Genomic DNA, 21,208 nt, shown 5'->3' with positions numbered 1-21,208 from the left:
CCAGCCTTGCACCTTGGCGCGCGCGCGCCCCCCCCCCCCCGCCGCCGCTGCGGCTGCGCTCCACTCACTGCTTGCAGGAGGAGCAGCCGCTGCAGCAGCGCTGACGCCGCCACCGACACCTGGCCGGGCACGGGCAGCCTCCGCACCCTGACGCCATACCCTTCCTCCTTCCCTTCCCTTCCCTTCCCTTCCCCCTTTTTTTCCAGAGCTGGGGGAGGGGAGGTTTTAAAAGGGGGTCTTGCATTGGCGATCCTGCAGCACTTTGGGCCGCACGAGGCGAGCGCGCAGCACGGATCAGCCACGACCCCACCCCGTGCATTTCCCGGGGAAAAGTGCTCCGCGTGGGAGGCGCGTTTCCCCTTCATTCCCTCTCATGCAAATCCTCCTTGGGTTCCCTCCCCCGTCTTTCCTCTCCCTACCTCACAAAAGCCTCAGCTCGTCGCCTCCTCGCTGCCTCTCGCCTCCGCAGGAGCGTTTCCCTCCGCGGAAGAAGGAGCAGGGCGCTTCTGCAACTTTGGATTGCAACTTCTTGCTGCTTCCCTGGGAAACAGAGCCCGGCCGGGTCAGTTGTCCAGCGGAGGGCCAGTTCCCCCCTCCCTCCCTCCCTCTCTCTCTCTCTCTCTCTCTCTCTCTCTCTCTCTCTCTCTGCAACCCTTGCGCCCCCCCCTACTACTTGCAATGCAACTTCCGCGCTCCATGTGCTTTCATAGAATCTGTCGAGCTGGAAGGGAGCCGAGGGTCATCTAGTCCCACCCGCTGCAATGCAGTAATACGCCGCTGCCCCCTACAAGGGATCGAACCTGCAACCTTGGCCTTATCAGCGCCATGCTCTTAAACTGAGCCATCCGGGCTCCCCTTTCCCCCACCTTCTTGCGTGCCTGAACCTGTCCGCGTTTTGCATTCTAACACTTGCAAGCTCCATCCCCCAGCAGTTCTCTGACGCCGGCTGCGCTTCCTTTCAGGCCAATACTTGGCAGCCATAAACTCGCACCGTGTCCAATATCCTATAAAAAGCATTAATCGGAATACCTTGCAACATTTCATCAAAGAAAATTGAGACGCCCTATTCCATAATAATAATAATAGTAATAATTTTATTATTTATACCCTTCCCATCTGACTGGGCTGCCCCAGTCACCTTGGATAAAAATATAATAAAACATGAAACATTTAAAAAAACTTCCCTTCAGATGACTTGTGAAGTTGTAGAGTTACTTATCTCCTTGGCTTGGGGGGTGTCAAATAAAAATAAAAATAAATTATTTATACCCTGCCCATCTGGCTGGGCTTCCCCAGCCACTCTGGGCGGCTTCCAAAAAAATATTAATACGTCAAACATTAAAAGCTTCCCTAAACAGGGCTGCCTTCGGATGTCTTCTAAAAGTCTGGTAGTTGTTCTTCTCTTTGACATCTGGTGGGAGGGCGTTCCACAGGGCAGGTGCCACTACCAGGAAGGCCCTCTGCCTGCTTCCCTGTAACCTCACTTCTTGCAGGGAGGGAACCGTCAGAAGGCCCTCGGCGCTGGACCTCAGTGTCCGGGCAGAATGATGGGGGTGGAGACGCTCCTTCAGGTCTACTGGGCCGAGGCCATTTAGGGCTTTAAAGGTCAACACCAACACTTTGAATTGTGCTCAGAAACGTACAGGGAGCCAATGTAGGTCTTTCAATGTAACTTCATACATTGTTGTTGTTGTTGTTGTTGTTGTTGTTTAGTCATTTAGTCGTGTCTGACTCTTCGTGACCCCCTGGACCAGAGCACGCCAGGCACTCCTGTCTTCCACTGCTTCCCGCAGTTTGGTCAGACTCATGTTTGTGGCTTCCCCTCCCCATCCAGCTTGGTTTCCCTAGCCACTCGGAAACCCGAACCCTATGGAAATAGGGATGTCAAGGTTGCAGGTTCGATCCCCGCACGGGACAGCTGCGTGGTCCTGCATCTTTCCTCAGGGCCTGCAAGACAGAGCTGTTCCACCTGGCCTTTGGTTTGGACTCAGTGGGACCCTTATGTCTTCCCTCCCCTTACAGTTTTGATTTGTGGGCTACTTTTAAAATGAGGCTGCTTTTCAAATTGCATTTTAACCTGTATTTTAAATTGGTCCCTCCCACCATTATGTTTCTATTGTAATTTTACCGGTGTTAGCCGCCCTGAGCCCGGCTCTGGATGGGGAGGGCGGGGTATAAATAAAATGTATCATCATCATCATCATCATCATCACCACAGGGGGTTGGACTAGATGACCATCGGGTCCCTTCCGACTCTACGATTCTATGATTCTATAAAGTCAAGTGTTACCGGAAAAATCCGAGGGCGCGCTCGCACTTGAGTGCTAAAATCCACGGGTTAGGGGGCGCAAATTACTTGCCTTGCCCCGGGTGCTGACAACCCACGCTACGCCACTGGGGCTAACAAAACACTGGCTGCGGTAGCGGCATACATAAATAACCTTTTTTGATACTTGGGAATTTCCCTCTGAATTATCCCCAGCAAAAAGGACTCTGGTTTGTTTGTTTTTGGAAAAGTACTTTTAAACATTTTTTTCTATTCATCATGAATTATTTCCCAATACTCTTCTACCCTTTTACATGTACACCCCATATGATAGAAGGTACTGTCAGTCTCAATGCATCTCTAACACTTATCTGATTCAGTCTTATGCATCTTAGCAAGTCTACTCAGAGTTAGATACCATCTGTAAATCATTTTGAAGTAGTTCTCCCAGGAGGCATCAGGCATGGGGCAGGGAGTCTAGCATAGGGCAGCCTTCCTGCTTGCCTACGCTGCTCCCAAGGGCACATGCTGGAGCAACCTTCAACGAGCTCATCCTTGTTGTGTGGCATCATTCACCATTAAGCCCCTATGGCATGAACTGGGACCTACAGAAAAGCACTACTATCTAAGGGCTCATCCAGACTTCCTTTTGTGCTGCATATCTGGCACATGTCCATGTTTCAAAGCTCCGTACCTAAGCACTTTTCTTTTTTTTTTCCTTTTGCCCCAGCAACTTCATACCCTCCAACATTTCTCCGATGAAAATAAGGATGCCCTGTTCCATCATAATAATAATATTTATAGCCTACCCACTTCACTGTGTTGCCCCAGCCACTCTGAGCAGCTTCCAACATGTATAAAAACATAACAAAACATTAAACATTGAAAACCTTCCCTATACAGGGCTGCTTTCAGATGTCTTCTAAAGGTTGTATAGTTACTTCTCTCCTTGACTCAGGGGTTGCATCACTCCATACCTTCCAAGATTGATGAAGATAGAAATATCCTAAGGAAAAGCGTGACGTTCCGGGTTCAAATCAGAAACTAGGACAGCTTCTGTAAATCCAGGACAGTCCCTGGAAAATAGGGACATTTGGAGGGTATGCACTTACCCTGCAAAAACCTGCTCTTCAGCACTGAATCAGAGCCAGAGGCAGATTTAGGGGAATGCGACAAATTCAGTCACAGAGCAAGGAACCTTGGGGGTGCCATGGGGGACACCGCAACTATCATTTAGAATGGAGAGCAGGAGGCAGAGGGTGCAGAATTTTAGCATCTCACAGAGTGCCTCTGAAATTTGAGACACCAAGATCTCTGCGCAATCCACAGAAAACCTGAGTTGCCATTTGTTCAGATTCAGCATTAGCGAGTGGGTTTTCTTGGGGAAAACGGAGCAGGGGGAAGCCTTCAGGCATGGAGCTTTGAAGTGTGGATCTGTGCAAGGCACGGGGCAAAAAGGAAGTTTGGATGAGCACTAATGGGACTTCTGCTGGGAAATTTACCAGCCATTCGTGCCTGCTATTTCTAGGCCCAAGACTTAACTTGCGTTGTTTTATATTCTAAGGAAAAACTTGCAAGAGAGATGCAGACTTTGATTTGTTGTTTGAGTTAGGCTCATTAACCAATTTGCTGAAACAACTGAGCAGGCCCGGTTTTCTACACAGAACATGCGTCTTTTCTTCTCTATCCTCTTCTCTCTCTCTGACTTTTATTACCATTTCATTTATGTGCTAATTAGCTCTTGAAAAACATGCTTGGGAAGGTTCCCCTTTAATTAAAAATTTATCTGAAGGCTGAAGAATCTGCACCCAGAATGTTATCCTTTTTGCTTTTCTCGGAAATGCATGCATCCCATTATAGTCTGCAGAGCACTGCGGAAGCCCTTGCGCATTTACGACAGCTTTCCTGTTCCATTTCCACACTTTGCTGCTTTGCACGCGATAGGAGGGCCTGTTTTTCATCCACTTAATAGAGACAACCACAACAAAAGTCCACATGACGATGATTACATGGCTGTTGTATCAGTAGTTTGTCAGTAATCGTATTGCAGTCGGTCCTTAGCCTGTCAGTGGCCTCTACATATTTGGAGAACATGTAAAAGGGGGAGCATGGCTGCATCTGCAGGCCCTGTTTGCAGCATGAATATTCGCAGTGGCTCCGATCTCAGACATCCATGCATTCAGCAAATGTCTGAAGTGGTGGCCTATGTGCGCGTAGCCAGCTACATGTAGGTAGCAGCGTAGCTAGCTGCTCGGGTGCCTGGTGCAGGGATGTGTCCTGCAGCCATGGGCAGGGCAATCCACCCGTGGGGGCAGCGTGATCCGCCCATGGGGGCGGAGCATGCCTCTCCGACGCTTGGAGCCTCTCAGACGCCTCCCCCTCAGCTGTAGGGCGGCTGAGGGAGGCAGTAGGCAGGCGCAAATCCCACGCTGCCATTTCAGACAGAGCAGAACCTGCAGGTGCCAAAGCCACCACGTCACTCCTAAAAAGTTTCGTGAGCCCAATTTGGTTTTTGTAACTCATTTTGTCACACACCCTCCCTCAGTGATGACACCCAGGGCAGGCCGCACTCCCTGCACCCCCTTCCTCTGCCACTGCATGTAGGCTTTGCCATGTGATCAGGAGCCGCTGTCATGTGTGGCTCCCAGTCTTGTGCTCATGTAGCGCTATACACACACACAAGTTCTCCCTTTAGATCTTCACTGGAAACACAGAGGTGCAAAGGACAGAGCCAGGAGTGAGGCAGATTTAGAGAAGTACAACCAGTTCCGCCCAGTGGCATAGTGTGGGTTGCTAGTACCTGGGACTGCTGGAGGCAGGAGTGGGTGTGAGGGAGGGAAACAGGTGGCGTATGCATGCCATTCAACTGCCTGATGGCATTGTTCCATTGTCTGGCAAGGTCACTCCTTGGTTCACACGGCGAAGCCATTTTCAATGGAGCCCAGCCACAGAAGCATTTAGCTGTATTGAGGCAGATCCGAGTGTCGAAATTTTGCACCCCCAACCATTTTGCATCCAGGGCAACTGCCTCTGTGGCCCCTCATGCTATGCTACTGGTTCTGCCGCACTGTATGCAGAGCCTAGAGGGCCCCACAACTATGACGTGGTGAATTGAGCAGAAAGGAAGGTGAGAGGCAGGGGGCATTGCTTTTGGCCTCGCACAGGGCACTGCTGAAATTTGAAAGAGTCAAGTCTGCCAGGGGTGGTAATGCGTGCACTGAAGGCACAGTCTGTGCATATAGCCATACTCCCCAGGGCCAGCCTTGTCATGAGTCATGTGGCACAGGAGGTGCATGAGAGGCAGTGAATTGTGCCCTCCCTCCATCTGCTGCATACAATTCACCAGCTAGACAACGCTGCCTGTTCACTGGCGCCACTCTTGCCTCCAGCTGCTCCACCCACTCACACTGCAGTGGCGGCAAGGGCGCTGCTGGCTTTGCTACTTCAGAGTGTCACCTTGTGAGTAAGGTTTCCCAGAGAGTGCTAGTGCCACCACTGCCTTGAGGCATTGTAAAGCTGTGTTTCTGAGACCCACCGAGTGGCACAGGGGCTTTCTGGGAAACTTCACCAACAACACCACACTTTGAGCAAAGGCCCCTTCCTCGGAGCAAACTTGGCAGTGCCCATGCTGCCACTGCTTTGTCAGAGGCCAGCTGGCTGGAGTAAATAACAGGCAAATGGAGGGGTCAGAGGAAGCCAGGAACAGAAGGAGGCAGAGACAACTGGGTCAGCCTCAGGCGGCACAATGTCTTGCACTGCCTCTGCTCTCATGGACTGCTGAACGCACAGAGGCAAAATGCCTGAGACTGGCCCATGCCATAAGCGTTTCCTTTCCTTCCCTTAGTTCTGTTACCTATGTTGATTCCTCCTCTACATTCTGATGCCTTGTCTGTCTTCTCTTCTTCCCTAACCTCACACTCCTGTGCATCAAAGGAGGCAGAATGCTGCTGGAGGACGACAGGAAGAGATTGAGGCAACAGACACCAAATGAGACATAGGCTTCGCTGGCGCTGCAAATCTCTCCCACAGGCTTTAGGCTGCCTGCTCAAATTGCTGGGTTCTGGAAGAATGAAAAGGAAGTCACCTGCTTTGAGATGGCAGGAGCCTGTCCTCTTGGCAGATGTTTTGGGGAAGTTGCTTGCAACCTATGAAGCTGTCGGGGAAACAGCTTAATTGACTTTCATGGGAGCCACTTGCTTCCCTTCGATGACATTGCAGGGACCGGGATAGGCTGTGACAAATTTAAATAGAAAGCGCTGGACAGGAGCAGTTTTCTTCCATCCATAACATTTATGATTGTGGTTGTGATTTAGACTAATATAGTACTTGTTATAAAGAAGTATGGCATAAAATACAAAAAAACTAAAAACATATAAAACTGAATACCGTATTTTTCGCCCCATAGGACGCACCGGCCCATAGGACGCACCTAGTTTTTGGGGGGGGAAATAAAGAAAACAAAATTTATTCCCCCCCCAGGCGCTTGTGGGGCCGGCAGCGGGGAGAAGCACGCGTCTCCCTGCCGTCAGCTTCCAAACCACATCAGGAGACAGCGGGATGGTGCGCTGCGCCTCCCCGCTGTCCCCCGAGCTTGTGGGGCTGGTGCTGGGGCTCTCCTGAAGCCTGGAGAGCGAGAGGGGTTGGTGCGCACCGACCCCTCTCGCTCTCCAGGCTTCAGCGAAAGCCTGCATTCGCCCCATAGGATGCACACACATTTCCCCTTCATTTTGGGAGGGGAAAAAAGTGCGTCCTATAGGGCGAAAAATACGGTAGTTAAAAAGCAAACTGTAACAGAATTAAGACAATGAAAATATAAATGTATTAAAATACAGATAGCCAAAACAACACAGTGCTATTAAAAGCCCTTTCCTTAAAACAGATAATTTCCAAAAGCATGGCAGAATAAAATGATTTTCACTTACCAGCAGAAGGACCGCAAAGAGGAAGTTGAGCCTCTCTAGGGAGTTTCAAGGTCTGGGAGCAGCCACTGAGAAGGCCCTCTCTCACATCCTCACCAAGTGTGCCTGTTCATATTCATTGCTCATATTAAGTAACATAGTTAATAATGTTAAGGTAATTGTCAATGGGCCAGTAGTAGTAATAATAGTAATAATAATAATAATTTTATGTGGCTGGTTTTCCCAGCCATTCTGGGTGGCTCTTTATCCATAATGGAGAATTGTATGGATTTCCATGTATAATAAAATAAACACGAAACTTCTCTCTGTGAAGATATAGTCTACAGCGGATGAATATTAAGGTGTGAACCAGCCCAGCCTCTCCTGCAAAAGGAGGGAGACACTCCCTGTGCAACACTTACTTGCTCTCCCACTCAAGCCGACACAAATTATGACAGAAACCCACAAAGCAGGCTATCGTTTCATCAGCACTCAACTTCTCCTCTCACCTTTTGCTCTCAGAGATTCATAATTGGAAGTGGTGCAGTCGTAACTCTTCCAACAGCAGCTCTCCAAATGTATCGATCAGAAAAGAATTAGACAATTAGACAGGCTCGCTTGGCACCATCATTATATAGCTTTAGGTGCCAGGCAAAAACTTTCCTCTGTAACCAGGCCTTTAACTATCGGTGGCCTTTTAGATGAGCGGAAGGATGTTTTCAATGTACAGGCCTTTCATCTGCTCACCTGTGACAGGTGAGAATTTCTTCCAGCAGCAAGGCAGAAAAGCCGGTTGACCGTTCCAGTGTTATGGGCTAGTGACTCTTGTGAACATATTTGCAAGGCTGATCTAACCTAGGAAAAGTGATACAGTAATAATTGTGGCACTCATAATAGGCTTGTCTCACAGCTTGATTCCCATTGTTAGGCAATTACTTAACATGGAAAAGACATGATCTGTGGTCCCTCATCACATCACTTTTTTAAAAAATGATCTGCTTATGAAAGCTAAATTGTGGAAAACTTTTTCATTAAACCAAGCCTACGCAGACACATAACTGAGTTACCTAAATTCATTTGAAAAGTTTTCCTCTTTTCATATGTGTTTTAATGGTGTCTATTTTAATAGGTTTGTGAACTTTAGCTGTGCTTTATCTACAGTTTTATTTTGAACAGAAAGAGCTCTTTGATTAAGTGGTCTATAAACCTTTCTACAGAAATAAATTAACTCACATATAGAATGATGCCACCTACACATTCTGAACTTTTTGTGACGTGGGGACCAATAAATAGGGGCTGGGGGGGGAGTCAATGTAAGCCTCACTGTGATTATTCATTCTTGGAACTCTACACTATGAGCATGCCAACCTTCTGCTGAAAGGCAGCTCAAAAATAGGAGGAATCATAACTTGAATCCAAATAATTAAGCAATCCAAACAGAAGAGGATCTAGAAGAGGGAACCATGTTGTCAGGAGATTGATAGCTTGAACTAGATGTTGCAGCAGTGCTTGAATGCAGTTGGCACAGAGGTCCCAATATACCTTCTGTGGTGCCTTAGCTACTGATTCTAGCTACTTTTTTTAGTATAACTGGAGCAAGTCTGAGGTTGAAGCTTGTGGATTTCATTTAAGCCCCCCTCTACTTCCTCTCAACTCGAGCACTGTGAGCAGGGAGCAGATCGGTGGCTCTGATGTTCAGCCACCACCACATTTGTCATACTATCTAAATGTGCATTAGTGAAAAGTTTTAACGTGGGTAGACTCCACTGAAGCTTTAGAAAAGCAAGCAGAGCTCTCTCTTTGCTTTTAATGAGTTGATAATTAACTAACTGCTGTTTCCTGCTAGCTAACACATTAGTGTTCGAATCTTAGATCAGGTGATAAAGGCAAATCTCCATTTTGAAGGGAGTTGCCAGTTTAGCGCGCCCCCCCCCAACACCACAGAGAACAAAAGCATGCAAAATGACTCAACATCAGCTGCAAAGTCGAAGGCCAATGGAGGCTGGAATGCAGGCTGGTGGGGAGAGAACACAGTTTGGATTTTTGGAATTGCCTTTTATTTCTAAGATGCTGAGCCCTTGCTGGACAGCACAAGACATTGTATCGATATTTTTGCATGTATCATTTGATGTTTCTGTTTTGTTTTGAAGAGTTCTGCAAGATAAAGTTTGAATAATATTTTTGTGGGCCTGGACATTTCTTCCAAAAGGAGTAAGTTCTTATGCTTCCAGCTGCTTCAAACTGCACAATATCAATATATGCAATACTCCTGGCCCTCCCAGAGCCAATCTTTTGGGTGGCCCACAACCCAGGGAGAGGAGGCGAGGGGTTGAATCGAGCCCTCAGCCATTTATGACCCATCTCTCGTAACTTCCTTGGAATGTCCAAATGGTCTTTAAGTCCAGAATAGAGAGACATGATCAAGAGCAGGGGTCGCCAAACTATTGCCCACGGGCCGGATCCGGCCCGCCAGGCTCATAAATCCGGCCCGCCCACTGAAATGCCAGGCACCTGCCCCGAGTGCAGCGGCCGTGGTGGCAGCGCTTTCTCTGCCCGCCTGGCTCACTGGACTGTGGCAGTTGCTGCAGCAAGAGTGTGGAGAGCAGAGAAGCCTATGCCCGCTCCGGCCTGCCCAGTGGAGCAGGGGTGCCAACAGGGGAGTGGCAGCCAAAGAGCAGGCCTCACTCAGCAGCCTGGGCCCTCCACTGGCTCCGCTGCTAGGGCTCCTCATTTGCCACCTCCCCCTGCAGACAAGCAGCGAGTTGTGGCAAGCGAGTGGGAAGTGCCACCTCACGCGTAACCCGCCACTCCGTCCTTTGATGACAAAGATGCCTTGTTTTCCCTCTGCCTCTTCTGCCAGCTCAGGCAGCAGCCTCTGATAAGCCCAGGAGGCCCACTCCGGCCTGGCTGCAGGCAGGCGCGCGTCCTCTGGCTGGGCGCTCCGGAGAAACGAGGCCACCTAGGGCAGAATGGAGGCCCTCGGGAAGAGCAAGCAAGGTAGCGAGAGAGAGAATGGCTTCTCCAGGCAAGGCATGCCGCCCCCCACAACGTGGAGGACCTCGCTGCCCGCTCAGTCCGTCCCCGCACACTGACGTAAACACAGCGAGGCGAGGCGTTTCCTTGATGTTATGTCTTGGGTTTAACACATTTTATGTTACAAGGAGCGTTCTAACCAATTGTAGGAGCGTTGGTAGACGAATGTTCTAATGGCAAGTAAGCGCATGCACTGTCAACTGTCAACGGTCAGTTCATGCTCAGCATTATTATTGTGTTGTCCAGTCAGTTTGGTTCTTGTGTTCCTATGAGTGAGCTGTTGTCACTGACAAATGTTGAATAAACTAAGTTGAGGAACTTATACTGCCTTGGGCTTCTGACTTTTTTCGAACATTTAACACTTGAAAAGAGCGCGCGCCATGGCCTCAGGAGCCCAGGATGTGAGTGGAGTCCCCCAGCCCCTCAGTTTGTTTCTCTGGCTGCTGCCTCCTGCCTCCCTCCCTCCCTCCCTCCCTCCCTCACGCTGATCACTGAGTGGAATGGAGCCTGAGTGTAACATGTTTGGTTTGTGCCCCCATCATGGTGGCTCCCGGTAGCTGCCACTTGCCTGGCAAGAGGCTATTGTTAGGGTGAGTCATGGGTAGCAGCTCTAGGGAGGCTGGTGGAACCCTGGGGCTCTTTGTGTGTGTGGTGCCATGCCATGGGGTGCCCTGGCTGATGTGCTCTGCCCGGGGCAGCGGCGCATGCCCTTGCAAGGAACAGGCAGTAGTTGTGCATGGTGAAGCTGATTGTGTGGCCAGCAACTGCCCTCTTCCTCCGTGTCTTATTTCCTCCTTACCAGCATCATAATATGTCCCCTCACTGTGGAATGCCCTCCCAACAGATGTCAAAGAAATAAACAACTATCGGACTTTTAGAAGACATCTGAAGGCAACCCTGTTTAGGGAAGCTTTTAATATTGGATGAATCATTGTATTTTAATATTCTGCTAGAAGCCACCCACAGTGGCTGGGGAAACCCAGCCAGATAGGTGGGATATAAATTATTATTATTATTATTATTATTATTATTATTATTATTATTATTATTACTACTACTACTACTGGCAAATCACAAGGTTTAGCTGGAGATACATTATGATGTTGGAAATCAGGTATCACTCAGCCCTAATGCCAACAACTCCTTCATCCTCATTAAACAACAAGCTGCAAAATGCCTTTTTAGATTTGGTACACCCAACCCTCCCCTTTCCTTTGCATCTTGTAAAGCTTTATAGGTTTCCCCCTTGCTATATAAACCTAGATAAATATTTTTGCCATTGTTTGAACTGCAAGTCATTAGCTGTAACATGTAATGTGCATAGGAATTCATTTCCCCAAAATGTAGTCTGGCCCCCAGCAGTGTCTGAGGGACAGTGAACCGGCCCCCTGTATAAAAAGTTTGAGGACCCCTGATCAAGAGAATTGGGAAGGCACCTTTAAAATTTTGGTTTTCAACTGTGCATTTTCACCTCAAACACGAGACTATTATAATACATTAATGGCGCCGAGCATTGTGGTAGAAAATCACCTTGGACTGCAAACCTATTAACTGCTCCATACGCATTAGGGGAGAAAATAAAGACATGGCTATGCACTTCCTGAAATAGTCACTCTGTCACATCACGATCAATGAAAGCGGTGAAATAAAACCCCTGGCAGTTTTGCTGGCCTGGAGTGATATGTGTAAACTGTTAGCAGAAGCTTTGCTTCTGCAAATATTTTTTAAAAGGACCCTGCAAACACACACACACACACACACACACACACACACGAGAGAGATGCTCTTCAGCTTACACTATGCATCTTTCAACAGTGATCTATAATGTTATCAAAGAAGCTTGAATTCCCTAGATCCCAGTTGTTCTCCTCCACTTCTATATTCAGAATTAGACCAGGTTGTTCCATGCACAGGTAGTTCATGAAATCTAACCATCAAGAGTTCTCTTCTCGATCAAAAATGCACCCCGTTTCAATTGCAGAACGTACTTTAAACATGGCAAATGCTAAGTGGGACAGAGAACAACCAAACAACCAAGAGTTGCCTAAATAACTCACTGTGAAAACTGAGGTTACAGAGAACCAGGCAGAGGGCCTTCTCAGTAGTGGCGCCCGCCCTGTGGAACACCCTCCCACCAGATGTCAAGGTAATAAACAACTATCTGACTTTTAGAAGACATCTGAAGACAGCCCTGTTTAGGGAAGTTTATAATGTTTGAAGTTTTATTCTGTTTTTAGTGTTCTGTTAGGAGCCACCCACAGTGGCTGGGTGGGGAAACCCAGCCAGATGGGTTATTAATAATAAAAAGTATTATTATTATTATTATTATTATTATTATTATTATTATTATTATTATTATTTTCTGTGAGGAGATGGAAAAAAGAAGTTGTGTTGAAAGAACCAAGTTCTTTTTAGAATAAATTTCGTGAACAATTTTTGTGAACAATTAAAGAACCAACTGTAAGTATCTTGGCTCACAGTCAGAGGTAACTGGCCTCCCTGGGGCAAACCGAGTGAGATACTTGTTGACCTTCCCGTCTGCGTCTCCCGGCAGGCAAGGTCATAAATCGGCGATCCTCCTCAAACGTGAGAAGAACACACCCTCCTCCTTCTCTCCCTCCCTGCATTCCCCCAGGGAGGGGAAGAAAGACAGACAGGAGTCCTATTTACATGTCTTTATTCCTGTCATTCAGCAGTACAGAGAAAACGTGTCTGTACTCTCCAGACTCCGGCAGTAGAGTCACAACTCCGCCCCTGTACTTCCAGTACAGGTCAGATGACACTCTGAGCTAACATCCGGTGCTCAGTAGGGAGAATGGACTGCCCCTTTTTCCCACCAGTACAGTTCCAGACCACAACATCCTGTTTTGCATTCCAGCCACCTGCTGCTGGCTTTTGCATTGCTGCTTTTTCCTGACACCAACATCATATGTTATTATTTTCTGTTTTTAGTGCACTTTACTATTTTGTTGGCATAACATAATCATGAAGTTACGTTGAAGGCATAGAATGTAAATAATGAAAATAAATCAAGTCTTTTCTGTGTAAAAATAAGAGAAGTTAGATTTAAAAGTGAGGGGCCTTTATATATGCTAGCAACTGATTAAGCAATTAACCAGCAGATAAAACCATTATTTGCCTACAGTATTTTCAACTTAATGTTTATGTGAATAAGGGAGGAAAAAAGAGACCCTGTGTGTTTCTTTAACAGAATTTGAAAAGACAGTTGTAGACTGTAAAAAGCAAAACCCTGAAGGTGTATTATTGAAAGATCTAAACTGATTACAAGCATGGTGAATTAAAAAGGAAACACTATATGAGGTTACTGCCAAAAAAAAGGCACCCCTTTGTCACATGTCATCACTCCAAAGCAACTTTCCCATAGTGTGCCATCATAACTTCATCATAACTTCCTGTCCCACTCTAAGTAACTGGTATCAGTTGTGAAGTCTGGAAAACAAAAGGGGCAGGTCAGCCTAAATATACCTGTACAAAGAGAGAGAGAGAGAGAAAGTCAATATAAGCCTTTCAATTTCAACAGCCCTACATCTAGTATTGCTTTCATTCAGCCACTGGAATCCTAGGGCATTAGCAAAAGAATAGGAAGGCTGGTTTGACAGAGCTAACAGTGGTTGGTAAAACTACGATTCGGTGCATTTGAAACATACCCTCATTAGAAAACCCTCACCCTGGTTCAGGTCAGCTCCAGTTCCCTTCAAATCTGCATCCAGCTCAGATTTGCTCCCACGTCACACCCAATCAAGCCACTACCACTTTGCCCAAGAGGGAAAATCTATTATCTGAGCATGCCCAGGAAGAACATTTCCTGCCACTGAGTTTCTCCCTGGGAATACTCCACTAGCATTATCTCCTGTAGAGACCAGCAAAGCCTCTCTGCCACTGCTTATAATACATTTCCTCTTCTCAAAGTATTTTTTTTTTTATTCTTACATTGTACAGGGAAATGAATGTGGGCCAGCATGCTTCACTCTTATTTTTAAAATTTCATTAAGAATACTGTCTTCTTTCTCAGTATCTCCAGAAAAGGTCCCCTGCTCAGTCATTTTTGAGGCAAACCAAATAGAGTCTCCCATCATTCTAGAAACAGCTGAACGAACCTTGTTTACTTAGCAAATGTTCTGCTTAGTTTCCTCTTGACCCGGTATTATCCTTCAGTGTGAGCAACCAAAAGAAAGGAAAGAATAAAATAGGATGTAATCTTTGCTAACTGTCAGTGCTATTGATAAAAGTATAGATTTTCCATTACAGCCTGCTTCGGCAATAAGTGTTAAAATCCATCCCTGGATGCTAATCGACCAAAATAAAATATGGGTTGCCTCAGAAGCTCTGCACCTGTCTTTCTGCTGTCTGGAGCTAGAGAAATAGTAAAAATCGTGCAATCCCCTGCTTACAGAACACCCACTGATTTTAATGGGGCAGGAAGGACTTCAGTCAAGTATAGCAGCTTATTGAAGTACATGATTAAAAAGCAACTGGCATTGTTGGGAAACCTATGTGAACACTTCACGGCTTTTATTAGAAGCAGGGATATCATTCACATATATTGACTTGGCTATCACTGTCGTGCGATGCTATTCACAGGTTTTCTCTCGGCAAAATCCACAATCTTCTGAAACCACGCACAATCGGAGCAGTATATATTGATATCAATAAGGCAACCGAGATGATCAAGTGCCTGGAAACTGAGCCTTATGAGGAATGGTTGAGGGAGTTGGGTATGTTTAGCCAGGAAAAGAGGAGACTAAGAGCAGATGTGATAGCCATCTTCAAATAGCTAACGGGCTGTCACATGGAAGATGGTGCAAACATGTTTTCTCCTGTTCCAAAGGGCAGGACACAAACCAAGAAAGTAAATTCCAACTAAACATCAGAAATATCTTTCTGACAGTAAAAGCTATGATCCATAGCTGTTCTGCTTCATAGCTATGGAGCAGACAGTGGAACAGAATCCTTCAGAAGGTGATAGACTCTTTTTCATTGGAGGTTTTTAAGCAGAGCTTGGGTGGCTATCTGTCATGGATGCTTTAGTTGAGATTCCTGCATCCCAGGGTTTTGGTAGGTGGCCCTAAGGGTCCCTTCGAACTCTACAATTATATGATTCTATGTTTGCCCACCTCTTCCTGAACTGCTTTGCTGGCACAATCAGGAGAGGGACTATTGGCTAGTTGTGAGGGGAGGGGATATTATAGATTCTGTTTTGTGGAATCTGTGATAAGCACGAGAGAAGGACTCATCAAGATCACACCCTTCCCCCTAAGGAGCCACAAAAGACCCTCACACAAACCCCCACTATCATCTCAGATCTGATTGCTCACCAAGCAAACTGCATGCCTCACACTAAGGTAAGGAACCTTTAACAAGCCTGGAAGAAAACTGTTAAAACTTAGAATGAAGAAGTGGAACCTGCAAGCAAATGCTGCAGTGCCTCTTCACTCCCGAACAGGTATGTTTCTGTTCTGAGAGATTGGTGGGCATGACTTCTAGAATAAACTGGGGCTCAAGCAGGTGTCATGGACTTGTTCCACACAAAGGAATGGTGGGAGGAACCAGCTGGGGAACCACTGGAGAAGACGACTCAAATCCCAGAGAGTGGTAGGATTATGATGATGAGTGGTCAGAGGGAGAAGAGAGGGAAGAGGTGTCAGAAGCTGAATAGATAACAGGGCTTAGTGAGCTGGGAGAGTCTGTGGCAGAGAGAAGTCTAGAATCAGAGGCGGAAGCTGAAGCAAAAGAGTGGGAGGAGAGAAGCCAAGAGGCAGAGATGAGTCTGAAGAGTCATGGGTGTCTCCTCCTACTGCTGTGACAAGCTCCCCTCTCCACTAGTCTCCTAGGACCAAAAGAGGCATGAAAAGGATGGGGCAGCAACAGGCTCCCATCAACCCCCTTCAGCGCGGCCAGTGGTCAGGGATGATGGGAATTGTCTTCCACATGATCTATGATAATATATTGTGCTCTATTGTGATGTGAGGGTTATAAAGGAAGCCCTTTATACACAGAAAAATCAGGAAGTGAGAAGTAACCAGTATTCATATAAAGAAACTCATCCCCAAGGGCCATAAAATCAAATTATAAGCGTGGCTAGGAAGACTTTGGATCTCTTAGCATTTGTCGCAAGTGCTAAATTAGTTAAAACATAATTGCATTTAAAAAGGTGAAAGTCAATTGAAGATGGAGATGCTAATTATTCTCCCTGGTTTATTTTATAATTATGGGTTCATTGAGCTAATGATAAAGAGACAGCAGCTATATTTTCTATTTGGGGACTACACTGGGGCTCAAGCTTGCCTACTTCACATGCTCTCTGTACTTAAAAACATAGCTCCTGCATTCAAGAGTTAATTGAATGCTTGGGGCACTCTGGACATAATAATTATTATTATTATTTACACCCTATCCATTTGACTGGTTTGCCCCAGCCACTCTGGGTGACTTCCAGCATAATAAAAACACAGCAAAATGTCAAACATCAAAAGTTTCCCGATACAGGGCTGCCTTCAGATGTCTTCAGAAAGTTGCGTAGTTCAGTGAACCCTCTTCCTTACTGTTGTTTCACATTTTCGTGCCTGAGCTCTGTATTTATAGACACAATGGGTTGTATTCACCTAATTTTTACTCAGAGCAGACCCACTGAAATTAAGGACCATGGCCAACTTAAATCCATTTCAGTGGGTCTACTCTGAACAACAGTTAATTGACTACAACTCAATCCATGCTGGCCCTATGGCTCATTTGACTGAAACTCCTGCCGAGTGGTTAGAAGTTCATGGGAGAAACTACACTGCCCTAAGCTTGTTTCATATTTATATTCCTGTGCTTCTTTTTTCTTTTAAATCCAAGGGGCTAGCACACATGCAGTTGAACTCAGCAGGGTAGCCTTACCAGATCTCCAGCTTCGGCTCAGACATTCCAGCCTCAAAGCCCAACCTTCTGAGCTCTGGGCCAACAGCAGGTTTAGGAGGCCCTGGAAAAGTTGTGCTGTGCTCTGCAGACACACACATGTGGCAAACTGCCAGCAGTCAGCAAAGACCCTGATGGTTATGATGTAACAATCATCAGGCTCCACCTGGCAGCCTCATAGGTTCTTATTCTTCCATGTCACAATGCTTGATTCTTACAAGATAGCATATGTAATGTCTTGGAGGCTTAAGATGCACGGTGGTGTGGGGGTTAATGTGTCAGATGAGGCTCTGAGGGACAAGAGTTGAAATCCCCATTTGACGACGATAATAATAATTTTATTATTTATACCCTGCCCATCTGGCTGGATTTCCCCAGCCACTCTGGGCAGCTTCCAGCACATATAAAAACATAATAAAATGTCAAACATTTAAAATTTCCTGATACAGGGCTGTCTTCAGGTGTCTTCTAATAGTTGTGTAGTTCTTTACCTCCTTGACATCTGAAGGGAGGGCATCCCACAGGCAGGGCACCACCATTGAGGTGGTCTTCTGCCCTATTCCCTGTAACTTCACTTCTCGCAGTGAAGGAAACACCAGAAGGCCCTTGGAGGTGGACCTCAGTTGTCACGGTCCGGTCTATGGGCAATCGAACACCCAGCTGAGGATGTCGGGACCGGGGGCAAGATGGTGGGGTGGGAGCAGGAACAAGAGTCCAGAAGCCAGGGATTTGAGGGTCAGGAAGCAGGGAGTCACAAAGTCAAGGGTCCGAGGGTCGAGAAGCAAGGAGTCACGAAGTCAAGGGTCCGAGGATCAGGAAGCAAGAAGCCAAACAAAGCAAGGAAAGAAATGTTTTGCTGTGGCAAAGAGCCAAAGGGAAATGCTGACATATCCCTTCCTGGCTCTTGCCACCAAGTGCAGTGAGTTACCAAGCGGCCTCACTTGTGCGGCCGCGCCTTGCCTCTCCAGAACAAATGTAGGAAGGTCCCAGTCCTGCGAAGCCCTACTGGTCACAGGGCCTGGCTCCTGCATGCACTCCTGACATCAGTGTTCGGGCTGAATGATGGGGGGGGTAGAGACGCTCCTTCAGTGATCTTCAGCTTGTCTTTCTGTCTCAGTCTAGCCTGCTTCACAGGGTTGTTGTGGGGATAATGTGAGGAGAGGGAGCAATGTATATACTACCCCGAGCTGCTTGGAAGAAAGGTGGGGGACATACCTTTAATTGATAAGTTTGGTTGAACTTGCTTAAGTGCTACACCAGAAGCAAATGAACAAGGTCGTTTTTTCTTGGTGCTTGACTTTGTCAAAGCAACAAGCAGAAGGAGCACTAAAATCTGTTTTGTGCCTATAGTTATTATCTGTAACACTCGCCAATGCTATCAACACTGTCTCTTTAAAGAAAGGCACCACAAGTGGTCATCAAGGTAGTGGCATGAATTCGTCAACAGCAAAAGATTGTTGTCAGGGAAACTCACCAGAATGAGCTGTGCGGGGTAGGAAATCAAACTTCACCTTAAAAGGATAGCTAAAGACACTTCGTACAAACTCAAGATAAGGAAACAAACTACAGGACATTCTGCAGAGACTGAAGTGCCCCTTTGTGGCCTACAGTGGAACAATCCAAGTGAAAAATTTGTGGGTGCCTGGGTCCCCAGGCCCCCCTGGAGATGGTGCCAGTGATGGAAAACCCGTGTGGCCCTTCAGGTGTTGTTGGATTTCAGTTCCCATCATCCTTCACCACTTACTTACTTACTTACTTACCATGCTGGCTGAGGCTAATGGGAACTGGAGTCAAACCACATCAGGAGGGCCACATGTTCCCCATCCTTGTGGAACGGACCTTTCCCCCCTCATCTGCCTTGGGAATTGCATACCCACAGAGCCCTCCATTAGAGCTGTCTTTGCCTGGAAAAACAAAACAAAACAGGAGCTATACCCTGTCCAGCTACATAGGTGAAATACCTTGTCAAAAATGTCACAGTAACCCTCCCTGCTGGATCAGACCAAAGGCCCATCTAGCCCAGAATCTCATTCTCATAGCAGCTAACCAGATGTCGGTGGGAAGTCCGCAACCTGGACATGGTCGCTAGGTACCACACACACAGGGAGAGGGAGCTTCTCCTCCATGGTTACCAGGAAGCCCTCAAAGAGCATCATTTGAAACAGCCACAGATGTGACATTAGATTAGACATCGTCCATAGTCTAAGTGAATGAGCCATCACTGCCTTAAAAAAAATAATAATCTTATTATATGTACACAGGTTTTCACTTGGAGCCCCACTGTCTAGTAGAAAGGCAGACTATAGAATCATCCAATCAGTTAATTGTATCCACGTACAGGCTCAAATGCCCTTATTATACAAGACTGAATATAGCAATCTTGGCTTTCAAGAACATGTTTAGAAAAAAAACTTCTCATGTGGGGCCAAGAGGCTGTCAAATATGTCCCTTGCATTGTCCTAGGATCATCCTGAGAGAATGGGCACCTGATATTTCTTTGCCACGCCATTTTGAAGCTGTCAATTGAGGGATTTAACAGCAAGACACCCATTGCATCCAGCAGGAGCCGAGCGGTTAAAAAGCCCTTGTGAGAAGCTTTAGAAGCAACTCACTAATGTCCCCATTTCTGTGTCCAAACAGAACGGTTATCTGTCAGTAAGGAGGCGGCGGGTGGCACATCAAAACTTGGCTCTCTTGGTCGACAGCAGCTTCCATTTGCACACAGCGGGATAATTTGGGTTCTCTCAAAGCTTGGTTGGAAGTGTTTTAATTCTTCTCTGAGTGGACACACAGATAGGCCTCCCAGAGCTGGCCAAGGCTCCTGGCCCCACTGCAAAGCCTCAGTCCCCCTTTGCCTCACAGAGCTGCCTTCCAGTGACCAATTGATTTGTTCCTTTCTATTCCCGCCACTTGCCCTGAACTTTTCTAGTCTTTCCCTTGAGAGACTTGCCTCTTCAGCTGACCAAAGCATCAGGTCCTATTCTGGGGAGAAACAGACCAAACTACAATTATGTCTGGGAAGGAAAGAGCGACGGTGAAGGAAAAATGCTGACAGATCTTATGAGATTTTTGTGGGTAACTGTGTTCACATCTGTGTGATGCTTTGAGTACAAAGTGGCTGGGGAAACCTAGCAGGATGGGCGGGGTATAAATAATAAAACAATTATTATTACAAGGCTTCTCAGCCCTTTCCCAGCCCTTAAACATATGACTTACCTTTTGTGATCAATCCCTCAGGAATCCTCTCCCCTTTCTCTTCCATTTGCCGCAATCATATTATTCATATTTTCATTGTATTTTTGTTGCTGCTTTTATTTGGGGCATCACATGGCAGGACAGAGTCTCAAACAAAGATGTGCTCTTCCAAGCCCACAATCTCAGCATGTTTGCACTCCTGTCTCAGTGATGTCTACGCTGGCTTGGTGATGTGCACAGAATGGAAGATGGAAGATGTGCTTTAAGGGGAGCTGGCTTTAGGCACCAGGCCTGTTGGTACCTGAGAATAACTTTTTTTCTTTAATGCCTTCATTGGCATTCAGTGTTGGTGCATAAGCACTTAAAATAGTAGCCTGTTGGTTTTTGGTAAGTTTTATTTGAAAGGTTGAAAGTTACTCATTAATGCTGGTAGGGACTTCTGACAGGGGCTTCACAAGATCGTTTTTGATAGCAAAGCCTACTCCATGTATTCAACATTCTTGTTCAAGTAGACCTTGAAGGGAGTCTTGAAGGGAGCCAGTGTGGTGTAGTGGTTAAGAGCGGTAGTCTCATAATCTGGTGAACCGGGTTCGTGTCTCCGCTCCTCCACATGCAGCTGCTGGGTGACCTTGGGCTAGTCACACTTCTCTGAAGTCTTTCAGCCTCACTCACCTCACAGAGTGTTTGTTGTGGGGGAGGAAGGGAAAGGAGATTGTTAGCCGCTTTGAGACTCCTTCGGGTAGTGATAAAGCGGGATATCAAATCAAAACTACTCCTCCACCACCTTTCCAGAAGAATGTGTAGGCCTCCTCTTTCTTCCTTCAGTTGTCCCTCTCCTGCTCTTTGTTTCTTGAAGTGCTGCAATATTGATGTTAAAATGTTGCAACTCTCTTGCAAT

At 46.7% G+C, this 21,208-nt stretch overlaps 1 long non-coding RNA gene across 1 annotated transcript; it reads right to left on the bottom strand.

Moving 5' to 3' along the window:
• Positions 1-9,136: 9,136 nt before the first annotated feature.
• Positions 9,137-17,204, bottom strand: LOC308585355. The gene is made up of 3 exons (XR_014007319.1): positions 17,098-17,204; positions 13,562-13,683; positions 9,137-9,318 (listed from the first exon to the last, which is right to left on the bottom strand). It is a non-coding gene; the product is annotated as an uncharacterized lncRNA (long non-coding RNA).
• Between the last annotated feature and the right edge of the window lie 4,004 nt (positions 17,205-21,208).

Source organism: Podarcis bocagei, assembly GCF_964188305.1.
Source record: "Podarcis bocagei genome assembly, chromosome: 4".
Classification (NCBI taxonomy): domain Eukaryota; kingdom Metazoa; phylum Chordata; class Lepidosauria; order Squamata; family Lacertidae; genus Podarcis; species Podarcis bocagei.
Note: the sequence above shows the minus strand (reverse complement) of the source record. Positions and strands in the feature narration are given on the sequence as shown.